Raw genomic sequence first — 13,495 nt, 5'->3', positions numbered from 1 at the left:
ATTGCCTTGTACCCATGTTTCTTTTCAGAACTGGTAATTGCAGAAACTGATTAGTTCAAGGTCTTTATGTTACATGCTTTAACAAAATGTGAGGTAATAGCCAAGCTATATGGACTTTAGCAATTGACAAATCATTAACTGAAGTCCAATCAGCCCTTTAGCTTGCAGTCTTTTGGTATGTCAATGTTTCCTTCCAAAGACATAAAAATTGGGAAAATATTTTCTACTTTGGGGAAAATATTTGCTACTTTCTTTATCCATCAGGAGTACTGGATAAAGCCCAGAATTTGAGATGTCCTGGATACTTAATTGCATACATCAAAACTTAAGGATCCATCTTTCAAGTACCTACTAATTTTTACATAAATAGTACTACTGCACAAATTTCTGTATAATCAAATTTGAATTGAAGCAGAGGGCTGGATATTCTGAATGACAGAACACAATCTTACACATTGGAGGTATAACTTCACTGAGCAAGCTCTAGCTGTTTGCCTGAGTAATGAAATCACTATATTTCAAGGCTCTTTTACTACTCCATCATCTAGTTGCTAAAGATGGTACTGTCATAATGGAAAAACCACAACATGCTCATTAAAGACTTACAATCCAAAGAGCATTTTTCTGGAGTGACTAAAGAGTCAGTAACTGATGACACTATTTCAAAAGGTGCTACCAGTAGCTGACAGAAAGGCTATGACATATATAGCACAAATTAATAAATTATACTAGGATTAAAAAAAAGAAGAAGCTGAAAAATGCATTTTTATGTGCATTCCTCAGACTGATGAAAAATAATAAATATTAAACTTTCATCTAATAATAAATATTTATTCTGTAGCTGTCAGAAAAAAAAACCATTAAGAACAATCAGGATTGTCAGTATAAGACCAAAGCATATATGATAATGCACGTTTTGCTGCTTGATGAGGCTTGTCAGAACAACTATTCTGCTCTGAGGGGGCAGGACAAGTTCGGCTTGCTGGCAGCATAATGTGCAACTCTGACTTAGAAGAACACTATAGTAATACAATCCAGTTTCAGTAATAATGCAAAAGTGTTGCATCTACATTTCTGGAGACACGACACCAACACTTGGCTTTAGACAGGGATTTTTGCCAGGAAATACACACACAGCTCTAATAGAAATGCTACTGAAACAGCTATTTGGTGTCTCCTTTTAGAAAGGCAGCAACCCAGATGGAAACATCCTGTGGACATATCTGACATTTTTAAGGTCTGTAGAGTCACACTGTAAGAGACATTGACATTGTTTCTCTATGTCCCTCCAGTATTCATTTAGGTATGACATTTGGTTCAGCTCTGTGCAATAAGTGGTATTCCATCAGACTTGTTTGTTTAGGAGCTGGGGAACAATGACATCTGCAGAAGTGTTTCTCTAGGTGATAGGCCATAATTCACCAGCCACTGCAGTAAAGTCATGGTGTTCCCAGACATGAGCCTAACGACCTCCCACCTGTCCTTTAGGTAACTTCTGCTACTGCTCATCTCCATCACTAGCACTCTTTAAAGTATCCCAGATGCTCCCTGTTGAAACCAGATTCATGAAAAGTATTGAGTCATAAGTGTAATTAAAAAAAAAAATCACAAACATTAGCATATAATATTTTTTAATTCATGTATAATTTGCTTTTTTAAAAATTTATTTAACTATAAGAAAGGATAAAGAAATAACTTTTCATATTCAGTAGTCAATAAAGGAGCTCTGCACTGGGTATGACATCTATCAATCAGTCAGCTAAGCTGCATGAAGGAAATTTTATAACTTTTTGTGTGAAACACAAAGTATTCCTAAAAGTCATTGTGTTGACACTGAATTCACGAACCCACAACCGAAGGCATGATCCTGCCAAGAAATTTGTATGGGTGAAACTTTGATTTCTGGTCATTCTTCCTATAAAAAAGAGATTACACAGCCATAGTTTAAATAAATATTTGGAAAAATAATTTAGGAAATATAGAGCTGACCCCAAATTAGCATCAAAATTCCCACTAGTATCCCCAAATCCAGGCTTTAACCCATCATCTGTAAGTGCTTTAGAATGCACTGAGATAACAGCTCCATAAATATGGATTTTCTTATGAAGGGTTTGAACTTTCTCCACTAAGTTTGCCTGTGCACAGAGGTCTTTTATAATATAAATTTAAATACACAATCTGGTTTACAATGTTTTCCATCATCTCTCCTCTCCATATGTTCTCCCACTAGGAATCTAATGAGTTCTACATATGAGAGATGACAAGGGAATATGCCTGAGAAATAATTCCAGCAATTACAGCATATGGAGGCTTTGTTCTTGAGTCGCTTTTGCCATGAACATTAGGCAGAGCATCTGGGACCAAATTCTGTCTACCTGCCCATGGACATTAGCAAAATCATCATCTTCCATTTGTAAATTCTGCTGAGGTAATCTGCCATACAGAGAGGACCATTTCATCAGCTTTATGATCACAGAGCATATTGAAACACAGACCATTTATAGTTAGGAAAAAATGCTTCTATTCAGATAGAATAGTTTAAGCTGGAAACTATTTTAAGAGAAAATGGTAAAGGGAGATCATCTCTCTATTTCCCTTCAAGAAAAACCACAAAGAGCCTGTTTTCAGTTCCAGGTCACTATTTATTAAAAAAACTTCTCCCATCAATGCTGAAGTTTTGGAAGAATTTACAGGATCCCATGTAAATGCATGAATATAAAAAGATCAAGGGGGAAAAAAAAAAAAAAAAAAAAAAAGACCCAAAGACTAAATCAATAGTAGAAAGGATTATATTCTCTCCACCAAAAGTTATCCATAATTAATCATAAATAGAGAAATAGACTAAAACCATTGCCTTATATGGAGACATAGTGACTAAAATAATTAGCGTACATTCTGTGAGTTCTGGATATAAAATCTAAATACTAAGACATCAGGCTGGAAAATTCAAGGTTAGTTTTTGTCATGTTTGTTATGACAGTAAGGAAAAAAGAGATCAAGAGATTCAACCAATATGCTGATATGGGGTAAATTTGCAACTCCACCTCTTCATCATATTCAAGAAAAATGTCTCAACGATGCAAGTAACATCAATATTTTTACACGTTGTTTTCCCATCTGTACAGTTGAAGCAATGAAAGCAAAGCCATAAATCCCAAACTATAGTTTCTTTAGGCTAACTCATTGTTCTAGGAAAAAAAAAAAAGAATGGCCCTGCTGTTACAAAGGATCTAAACAGAGTTTTACAGCTGTGGATATAAACATAATTTAAAAAGCTAATACAGAACTTTTACCATTAGGGTTACATATGGGCAATAATATTCCAATTATACAAACCATTTCTTGAATTAGTTGGGCAATAAACTGGTTTTCAGAAGGGAAAAACAGATATACTTCAAATCTTTCAATCATGACTAATATAGATTAAATATAGTGATATTTAATCAAGAAAATCTATTATCAAGGAATTACTGGATTTCACTTCACATTACCACACAGAATTCCCTGTGTAGTAGCTAGGATGGATTGAAAACAGACAAAAGGATTTTTAACCATTAACCTGAATAAGAACTTTAACAAACTTGCTCACTTGAAATTTTCTGAGCAAAATGCTGAATGTTCAATGGCAGCTATCCAAACCTCACCGAAATCACCAAAGCACTTTGCCATTTCTGCAGTCTGGCTTTGAAGCAAATGCCAGAGACACACGAGACAGACCCTTCTACCACTCCAGAGAACAGCCCCAAGGACCTTCTGTCACCATCATAGCCATAGCTTTGGGGTGCCAACTCTACCCCAGAGCTCCCATGCCGATCCACATCTCTAGAACCTACATCTCTGGTGATGAAAACATACCACAATGGTTTTGCCTAGCCTGGGATCCCCCTAACAGCAGTCTGGGAAAGAAGAACAGTCATTCCCTAGTACAATAGTTTCCAGCTGTCGCTGTCAGTGGTCCTTCTGCCACATGGTCTGAAGTTAGTTTTGGATTAAGAAATGTTGGCAATACTTGTCATCACCTTTCAAAACAAAGTTGTGGGAAATTCAGCCTTTCCATATACTACCTCTTGTAATCACCACGTAAGCAGTGCAGACGAATACAGTAGATGCAAAACAAACAGCCACAGAATAAATTTTTTCTAAAATATTTGCAGCCTATAAAGTGGTATCAGAAAGCTAAATAACCCCTTACAGAAACAAACTTTGCAGGATACAAACTGTGTTGTAAAGACTAACTCTTATTATTCAGTTTAAAACCACTGAAACCATGAAAAATCATCTAATACCATCAGATTGTTTAAATGAGACATATGTTATAGAAAACTAACTGTTCTCAAATGAAGCTAGAGATTAAGGCAAGACTTCTATTACAAACCCAAACTGTGTTCCTTTTCCTTGCCAATATATTTGTTAACAACAGATGTGTAAGATTCAATGCATGAAGGAGAATGCAGTAAATCAACAGAAAAGGATGCCAATCACATCTTTCTGTGTTGCTGTTAAAGACATCCATGCATTACCTGGAAAATATAAAAGCCAGCTGTACAATCATAATGACATAAAAAACCCTGCATATATTTTCATGAAACCTAACAAAAGAACATGTTTTATAGGAAATTTTTATCTTCAAAACAAATCTATCTGATGCACTCTGATGCACTCTGTCTCCAGTTTTAAAGCATGTAGATGCTACACAAAACAGACCTGGTAAATTACTAGCTTGGTGAAGTAATGAAACCCTACACCAGTAAAGTTCTTGAGCAGAGCTGGAGGAGCCAAGATTTAATAGATGTAGGATAGATAGGAAGATTTAAAGGATATAGGATAATAGAGTGGATTTAGAGGCAGTAACAGTGGTATCTGCAGCAGAGCAATTTCAAAAGTAAGCACTTACTTATAATCAATAAGCCAGATACAACCAGATAGTCTTGAATATTTTTAAGCTCTATTTTAGATTTACTAGGTCAAATTTGGATTTTTTTTTTTTCATTTAGACTTAAATCAGGATTTCCTTTTTGCTTTGTGTAACTGAGCCAATACATGTAATTTTGAAATGTTTGAATAAACCAGTGGTTTTTTTCCTGGCAATGTGCTGCCATATGAAACTGGAAAATAGGAACCCGTGTTCTTCTGCAATTCACAGTTCTTGAAGGTTACTGAATTCAAAGGGTAACATGGATTTTCCTCTATTCATAATGCCTGATCATCTTTGTAATAGGGTGAAGCTGCATATATCAAATAATCTGGGAAGTAGCATATAAGGAATAAAGGAGTAATTGAAGCAGGATTCATCTTTGCATGCCTACAACAGAAAAGCCTATAGCTGATCTAGTCACCTGCATTCCATTTTCAACCACAGCACTAGAAAAGGCACTGTGAACATCTGAGCTATGGTTCCAGCTTGATTTGAGATGCACAAGCAAGAATTCACTGATTAACCAGCTTTTTTTTTATTTTATTTTTTTAAAGAGTTCAACAAATGAACCTGAAACATTACATTTTCAGGAATACCTACCATGTTCTGTTGCTACTGAAAAAGTCTAAATGAGAATTTTTCAGGATTCCCATTTTGTAATGGAAAAAAAAATATTATTCTGCCTCACCTGAAGACAACAGTATACCCACTAGAATTACCTCTGATGATGGTAGAACAGTTGTGCTACATATCAGTCTCCTTTGGAAAAAGATCTTTCAAAATGGTAGGATATATTTCCAGCTCTACTGAAGAAATACAACATTATTATAACCCTTGAGATTCTTATTCACTGAAAAAAACCCCACAATTATTTTGTTCCATGGGTAAACAGAATAGATCTCCAAAGTGCACATCCATACAAGGAACTCTATTTTATATTACAATTTTATTCACTTTTTATGAATATTCACAACATTAATCTACTGCAGATGATTTATTCAGTATATTGAAAATCCATTTATTTTCACATATTGATATGCATGTGTTACACGTATATAATACAGTATTTTGTTGGTTTAAGAACAAAGAAACAAAACAAATATTGAGAAGCGTGATGTAGATTTTGTAACAAAGAGAGGCCATATTCAGATTTTACAAACCAGCATATTTATACTTTTCACTGTCCTAGACAATCTCCTGAAGATGCTGACTTCTGTCCTGCACCTGTTAGTACAAATCCATACAATATGAACCATCCTAAAATACTGAGCTACCTATTTGCTGCTACAAACAGTTTATCCTAATTAAATTTCAATCAGAAAATAATATCTTTCCCTGACAGCATTTTTTATTATTTCTCAGCAGAATTATAAGACATACTTCTCTCTCTCTTTTTTTTTTTCTTTTTTTTTTCTTCTTTTTTTCCCCAACAGTCATTTATTTTATTTAATCTCTCCTGTGCAATAATACAGCAGAGGTAATGAAATGGTTTTGGAACAGCAGGGGCTACTGTGGCAAGCACAGCACTCCAGGGTTTTCATTCATCATGAAACTTAATATATAACTACCTAGTCATGTCAATGGCTTGTAATGTGAAAATAATTTCCTTCTTTTTGCGGGACTCTGGTAGCCACATAGAACTTTTAAATAAGCTTGCCCCTATGTATTTTTTATTAACATTTAGTGTGTGTGGTTTTCATTTGAATGCACCAAAGCACACATCAGAACTCCCTCACCTTCTCTAGTCTGCCTGCTTATGCACAGTCACTCAAAGGAATTGCCAAATTTCTGGTGTATAAGTATTACAGATGGTACAATATACATTAAATGGAGTATAAAATTATACATTCTGTAATAACTTAGAAAAAAAGTTCATAGATGCTTAAGGCCTCTAAATATTGAGGATTTTTCATGTAACAGCACATCACAAAGTTCAAAAATTGCTACTGAAATAGAAAAAAAAAATAAAATTAAAAAAGAAATGTGATTTTTGCAAGGATCAGATCTTAATTGGGTGACTCTAAGCAAGCAAAATACCCATGAACTGTAAATTTTTTTCCTTTGTAGCAAACAGAATGAGCAGACATCTACATAAGCATCCAACAGCACTTAGGTTCAAGCAAGATATTTCACTTTTTAATAAAAAGACAAAAATTCTGAATGATTACCATCCAATTTCAGAATTGCAAAACTCATTTACATCCTTGCCAACCTTTATAAAAAGGGATGAAATGCTGTCATTGACTGCTTACCATGAATTCAACTTATTAAAGATTTGGAAAATAATGTACAAAGCAGGAACACCCATCTCCTTCAAACTTAATGGAAATGTGTATCTTAAAGGTATAAAATGCTTTATAATGGAAATTGTAATTGAGTTTTGACCACTACTTTTTTAACTGTCAAAGAGCTGCAGTAGTTGGTTAGCCTTAGGGAAACATGTCAACCTGACTATACATTCTAATATGACTGATGTATTCAGATAACTATTACTTGTCAACAATAATTATTAACAATGGATATATATTTCCATTCCTATAACAAAAGCAACTTCAAGATGTTGAAATATGTACCTTTGAGAGCTCCAAGATTAGAATACAAATAAAAATGTCTAAAACTGCGTCATGCCAGAGGACAATTTCTGCAACAGAAATTTAATTAAAGCAGCGTGCAGTCCCACCAGCAATCTGAATTACGGACCAGGGATCATTTTAGAGAGAAGGAACCAATATATTTTGGAGGTTGACTTCATCGAGATGAAAAGCTATCAGTCTGGAATGGAGAATCCAAAAGATTGCTGCTTTTCTGCACCTTCTGAATATCAGCTCTTGTGATTACGGCTGCAAATTCCTCAGCAAGTGCAATTTTACAAGTGTACACAGTTCAATCAGTTGAAATCTTTGTGACACAGAAGTTCAAAATAACTTTTCAGTAGTTCTGTTCTCAACGTTGCTGCTGATTACAAGGCAGGTTCTCACTGAAACAGTTGATTCTGAAGGATACTCCCCAGCAATATAAAATTTTACTTCGAGGATTGCCTGGAAGAATGAAATTCCTATGTGTTATATTTAATGTCATCAGCCTTGAGACTGACTTGATTTGTCTTTAGCTATCGGGTTACCTGTAAAGAAAAAGAAAATCAGAAAATCAGAACTGTACATAGAGAATCCGCTTTCAGAGTACTGGAAACTGAGATTGAAATACAAGATCTGTGTCCAGCAAAGCTTTCAATTGTTTTCAAATAAATTAATAATTCCTGATGGCAATAGATGAGAGGGATTTTTCCCCAGCTTAAATTGTGTGTTTTAGTGTTTTGATCAAGTTGGGCCTGACAAGGAGAAACTGAAATGTGACCATGTTAAAAAATACAATAAAAAAACCCTAAAGGTCACAAATTACCAACCCACAAATGTCAAAAGCATTGGTTTCAAGGAAAAGTTCTGCATTTTGTTCATCCTTTTCAATTTTAGAACTTCTGTACGGTACCAGCTATGCTTTTAACTTGTTAGCCATTGAGCATAATAGTGACTGATACTGGAGATGTATTCTTCTGTTCTTTGCATGCTACTTAAAAATGCAATGTCCTGTTAATGGCTAAATGCATCTTAGCAAGCAATAATCACTACACAGAGAAACAGAACAAAAATAATGCCTAGATGAACAAGAATAGATATATCCTATTATTCACAAGGTATAAAATAACTACTGAGGAGTTCACTCAGGGTGGTTTCACCCAGCCTAACATGAAACAAGAGCAAAACAGAAGGATCAGAGAGATAGAAACAAAGCATTTCACAGTAATTGGACTTTCCCTGTGTCTGATTTGGATTTCAAATATTAGAAGAATAAAAAAATCCATTACATGAAAGAAACATAACTTTGAGGAATATTTCTGCTGTGTCAGTGCATATAATCAACGATCATGTGACACTGTAATATAAAATTGTGGCAGGGGACAACATCCCAACTCTTGAGGAACCATGCATTGGAATGGTCACAATAACACTTTATGACAACAATGGGCATATGCTTTTCATTTTGATTACAGAGAGAAGGGTCATGCTCCTTAATGATGAAACATTCTTTTGCCCTCAGCAAAATGGTTTGCATACAGCTCTCACTGACTCTGCAGAGCATGAACATAGAGCAGAATATTAATATTAAAAGGACTGTTGAAGGAGTTTATTACTTAGGTTTGCCTTCTCCGTCAAGTTGCTTCTAGGAACAGCACCTAATCAGGCAATAATGAAATTGTACTTTCTGATTTTTATGATAAATGGGTTTATTTATTACACTGCTCTTATTTTGTTTTGTTCTTGCTGTTGGAAACACCCTCATGTGGGCCCTTCTATAGTGGAAGATTGCCTGAAAAAATGATGAAGAATTAATTTAAAGTCAGGCAACGTATTTCTATGCCCTGCACCAAAGCTCAAAAGGCTGACACAGCATTTTATTGTTATTTTGTTTTGCTTTATTGTAACAGGCTGGAATTCTACTCATGGACCCAGGGGCCACTGAGTTACATAATGTAAAATACACATCTTCTGATCCTATCTGCAGGTGGATTTTTACTAGCTTCACTTCAGTTACACACGTGCATGTCACGCACACACACATATATATTTACACACATATAAAACTGTGGCAAGTCAACTGATGTAAGGCACACTGAAAACAGATCAAAGGATATGAGGCTCCCAAAGAGGCCATGTCGATGCAGGGTCCAAGCTTCTTAATTTTCTAAACAAGACAGTGAACCAAAACCAAAGCAGAACCAGAGGACAGATTCCTCAGAGGCACAGCCAGACAGGTATACTCCCTGGAACTCATCTGAATTCTCTACTGAATGCCTATATACCAACAGAGTAGATCTTTGTTACTAAAAAGAGATCTGACTTTTGAGAGATCAAGTTGACCATGACCCAGCAATATGAGGGGGGGACAGACAGGGATCTTTAGAATTCTGATGTTTGTCTTCCCAAGTAACCGTTAGACATGATGGAGCCCTGCATTCATGGAGATGGCTTAACACCTGCCTGCTGATGGGAAGTGGTGAATTAATTCATTGGTTTGCTTTGTTTGTGCACATGACTTTTGCTTTATTAATCTGTCTTTATCTCAACCCATGAGTTTTCTCACTTTTACTCCTCTGATTCTCTCTCCCATCTCACCAGGGGGAAGTGAGCGAGCAGCTGCATTGGGCTTAGTTGCTGGCTGGGATTAAACCACAAGAGAGGGCAAAGAAGATGGACCCAGGACCTTTTCAAGTGGTGTCCAGTAACAGGACAAGAGGCAGTGGACTCAAACTGAAAGACAGGAGGTTCCCTCTCAGGAAATACTTTTACACTGTGTGACTGAGCACTGGCACCGGTTGCCCAGTCTCCATCCTTGAAGATATTCAGAAGCTATCTGGTCTTGGGCAGCTGGCTCTAGATGTCTCTGCCTGAGCAGAGGGGTTGGACTTCCAGAAGTCACTTCCACCTCAATCATTCTGTGATTTATTATTTCTATTACACCCAGCTCTGCCAAAGCCTGAGCTAAAGTAATACACTGCAGCTAGCAAAAGGAGTATTCTCACACATACATGACTGTTCAGTTATATGGCTGTTCGGAAGTGCAAATGTGTTCTTTTCTGTCACAAAGAAATTGAGTAAAATAATAATCTACAGGTCTATCTACACCCCCTTATCCAGCTCTACTACTGTGTGGTGAAAATATTCCTATAAAAGCAATATACACTGTTACAAAGAATAAATAGCTGATATAAACAAGAAAAAATCAGATAGCCACTCAAATCTCTGCTCTGTAACAGGTGGCTAATCATATACAAAGGTCATTTTGTTTATACAGACGGCACAGGAAGTCAAGCTGCATATTCCTAGTTTTTATGATTATGCGTTTGGACTTTTTAACTACTTTCCCTTGCCAGAATTTTTATTATTCTGCCTGCTCTCTTTCTTTTTTTTTTTTTTTTTCTGTTAACTTCCACGTCACAGAGTGCTACTCTGAGTAACATGCATAGTGGTCCTTACCTCAATGTGAGAAGGTAATGCTTGTTATGTGCAAGCACAGACCACACATTAACATTAATGGCAGTTCTATATCCATATGCATTAGGGAGAGAATAGACCTCTCAAATGCTAAAGGCAGCTTCATAAAAAAAGCAATGAAATTTTAACTCATATCCAGTGATGGTACTCCCAGAAATGCTTAATTTTGGATACAGTAAAAGCTATTTGGTTTGAGTGGTTGGGAAGCAAGATATTGTGTCAAAGGTCTTTATAGGAAAAGGAGGACTGATCATAGCATGTGTCTGATCTTTAAAATCTGAAGAGAACAGTAATACATGGAATGGCTGCAAATCAAGTCTAATCAATTTTTCAGTTAATAATTAATATGTATGAAAAATTAACTCTGATGCTGTTTAACAATACAAATGGAAAAAAAACAAACCCTTAGCATCCTAGGTGTTGAGTTGAATTAATTTGTTAATTTTGAAATATAATTATTCCCTTTATGCTAATACATTTTTCACATGGTTGTTATATCATAAATACAATGCATTAGACTCTCTTCCCTTTCTTCTACTAACTGTGCTATTAAAGTATAATTACTCTGCAGTTGCAGAATTTTAATTTAAATTAGTGAATGGCTGCTGTAAATTGGCTGTAATTGTTCGTGAACTCACTTGTTTAATTTTAAAACAATACATAATTAAATACAACCAAAGTTTTCCACATTTCTTCTGCTCACTAAATGTTCAAAACAATCTTCGGGTAGAACATTTTTGCTAGGGTAGTCCAGTGCAGCTGACAATGGGTGAAAAATGTCCTCACTTATGAAATTCCCAGAGCTGATGAATACAGCAGATAATTCTGTCTATTCCATAATAATAGGTTCTCAATAAAAACCCAACCTGATACTTTTACTCAAGATCTCCTTCTGCCTTAGTTAAGGAAGGGTGTAAAGTCAAGACTACAGCATGTAAGAATGGTTGAGTGAATATTCTCTGAATAGTAAAGCCCTTTTCCTTAATTTCATGCATCTAAGAATCAAAGTTACAGGATCACAACTAGGTATAGGACAAATCTTCTGTTTCTTCAGAGAAAAAAATATATCACTAATTATTTGCTAACTACAGAGTACTTTATACCTGCAAATAAGGTATATAATTAAATATTATTTAATAATGTTAGAAGAAAAGAGAAAAAAAATATATATAGGGTATATTGAAATAAGCATGTGCTGGAATGTTCCATACCTTAACTTAGAATGTTGGGTTTTTTCTTGTTGTTTTTTTCTTTACTGACAGCTCTGTCAATTTTTCTCTGTTTATTGCAAACCATACGCAAAGTCCATATTAAAAACAGGCTCTTGGAAGTTAGCAGCTTGCCTTTCTAGGGATGCCCTTCCAACTCTAATTGTCTCTCTCTCTTTTCCATAGTAAGCATAGTAAGCAACCGAATTTAGTGGGGGAGGAGTGTTGGAGGACTATGTATCAGTGCAAATGCAGAAAAGGGGCAGATCTTTAAGCCAGTATTTCTTCCCTGCACAGATGGTTCAGGAGAATGATGGACCTTTTCTTCCAGTACATGCAGTGTATTTTTATCCATTTTGTGTCCTTATTTTTATATTCTTTCTTATAATGTATGTGAACAGACCACAAAAAAAGTAAATAAAACATGGTCAACAACATGAATCTTTAGCAAACTTTTCCTAATAACAAATACACTTTGGAAGAGGCCTATATCAGTCATATTTTTCCATGACACAAATAACTTTGTTTGGTAGTGAAAACCTTATTTGAGTATTACAATGCAGAAACAGAAGGGCCCATACAACCAGAAACAAACATCTGCCAATGCATTTTTTCCACTTATGCCCTGCGAATGAGGTCAAGGTTGGAAATGAATCTTTTGAACAGATGGACTTGCACTATTTCCTGGAACTTCAAAATCCATAGAGAGTGTTTACCATGCACTACCATTTGTATGTGGCTTATGAAAGGAAATGGCAGTTTGCATTGCCACTTCTGCATGTTTATTCAGTGAAACAGCTCATCTTGCAAGCTTGGGAAGTGCTTCTGATCTAATAGTACTACCTTGTACTAGTGATACTCAAAAGTACTTAGCAAATATTAACAAAGGACAGGCTCATCGTTTCCTCACAGCTTGAGAATCCTGTGATTTATTTTCTAAAGTGGGGAAGTGGGACAAAAAAGAACTGTTAAGGGCATTTTTGCAATAGGGTGCCTATATGCACTTAGTAGAGATATACGGACTTGGGTGTTTACGGTAGATAACTAAGTTTCTGGTTGCATATGGAACTGTTCCAAAAGTATGAGAAAAGGGAAGGTGATTCAGCCATATTTCAAGGGTATGCTTGATAATATCATTGCAGCAGAGAACTGTGAGCTGGGAAACAGGCTCTTTTTTCAATCCCACAGACCACTATTTGACTTGTGCTAATGACAAAAGGTAATATTTTAATTATTTGTGAGCACTTTGGAAAAAAAGATATTTAATGATAACTATACGGATTCATTTACCTCCAGTAAAGTATTACACTTTTACAGACTTT

At 35.6% G+C, this 13,495-nt stretch overlaps 1 protein-coding gene across 1 annotated transcript in view; it reads right to left on the bottom strand.

Annotated features, from left to right (window-relative positions):
- Nucleotides 1-7,691: 7,691 nt before the first annotated feature.
- The window catches only part of FAM19A2 (family with sequence similarity 19 (chemokine (C-C motif)-like), member A2), a 52,760-nt gene continuing 46,956 nt past the window's right edge, over nt 7,692-13,495 (bottom strand). Inside the window, exon 5 of the mRNA XM_009997754.1 lies at nt 7,692-8,036. The gene's annotated coding sequence lies outside the window, so the exon portion shown is untranslated. The remainder of the gene's footprint in view (nt 8,037-13,495) is intronic.

This window comes from Chaetura pelagica, unplaced genomic scaffold (assembly GCF_000747805.2).
Source record: "Chaetura pelagica isolate M959 unplaced genomic scaffold, ChaPel_1.0 scaffold314, whole genome shotgun sequence".
NCBI classification, from domain to species: domain Eukaryota; kingdom Metazoa; phylum Chordata; class Aves; order Apodiformes; family Apodidae; genus Chaetura; species Chaetura pelagica.
The sequence above is the reverse complement of the archived record's forward strand: the minus strand, read 5'-3'. Positions and strand labels throughout refer to the sequence as shown.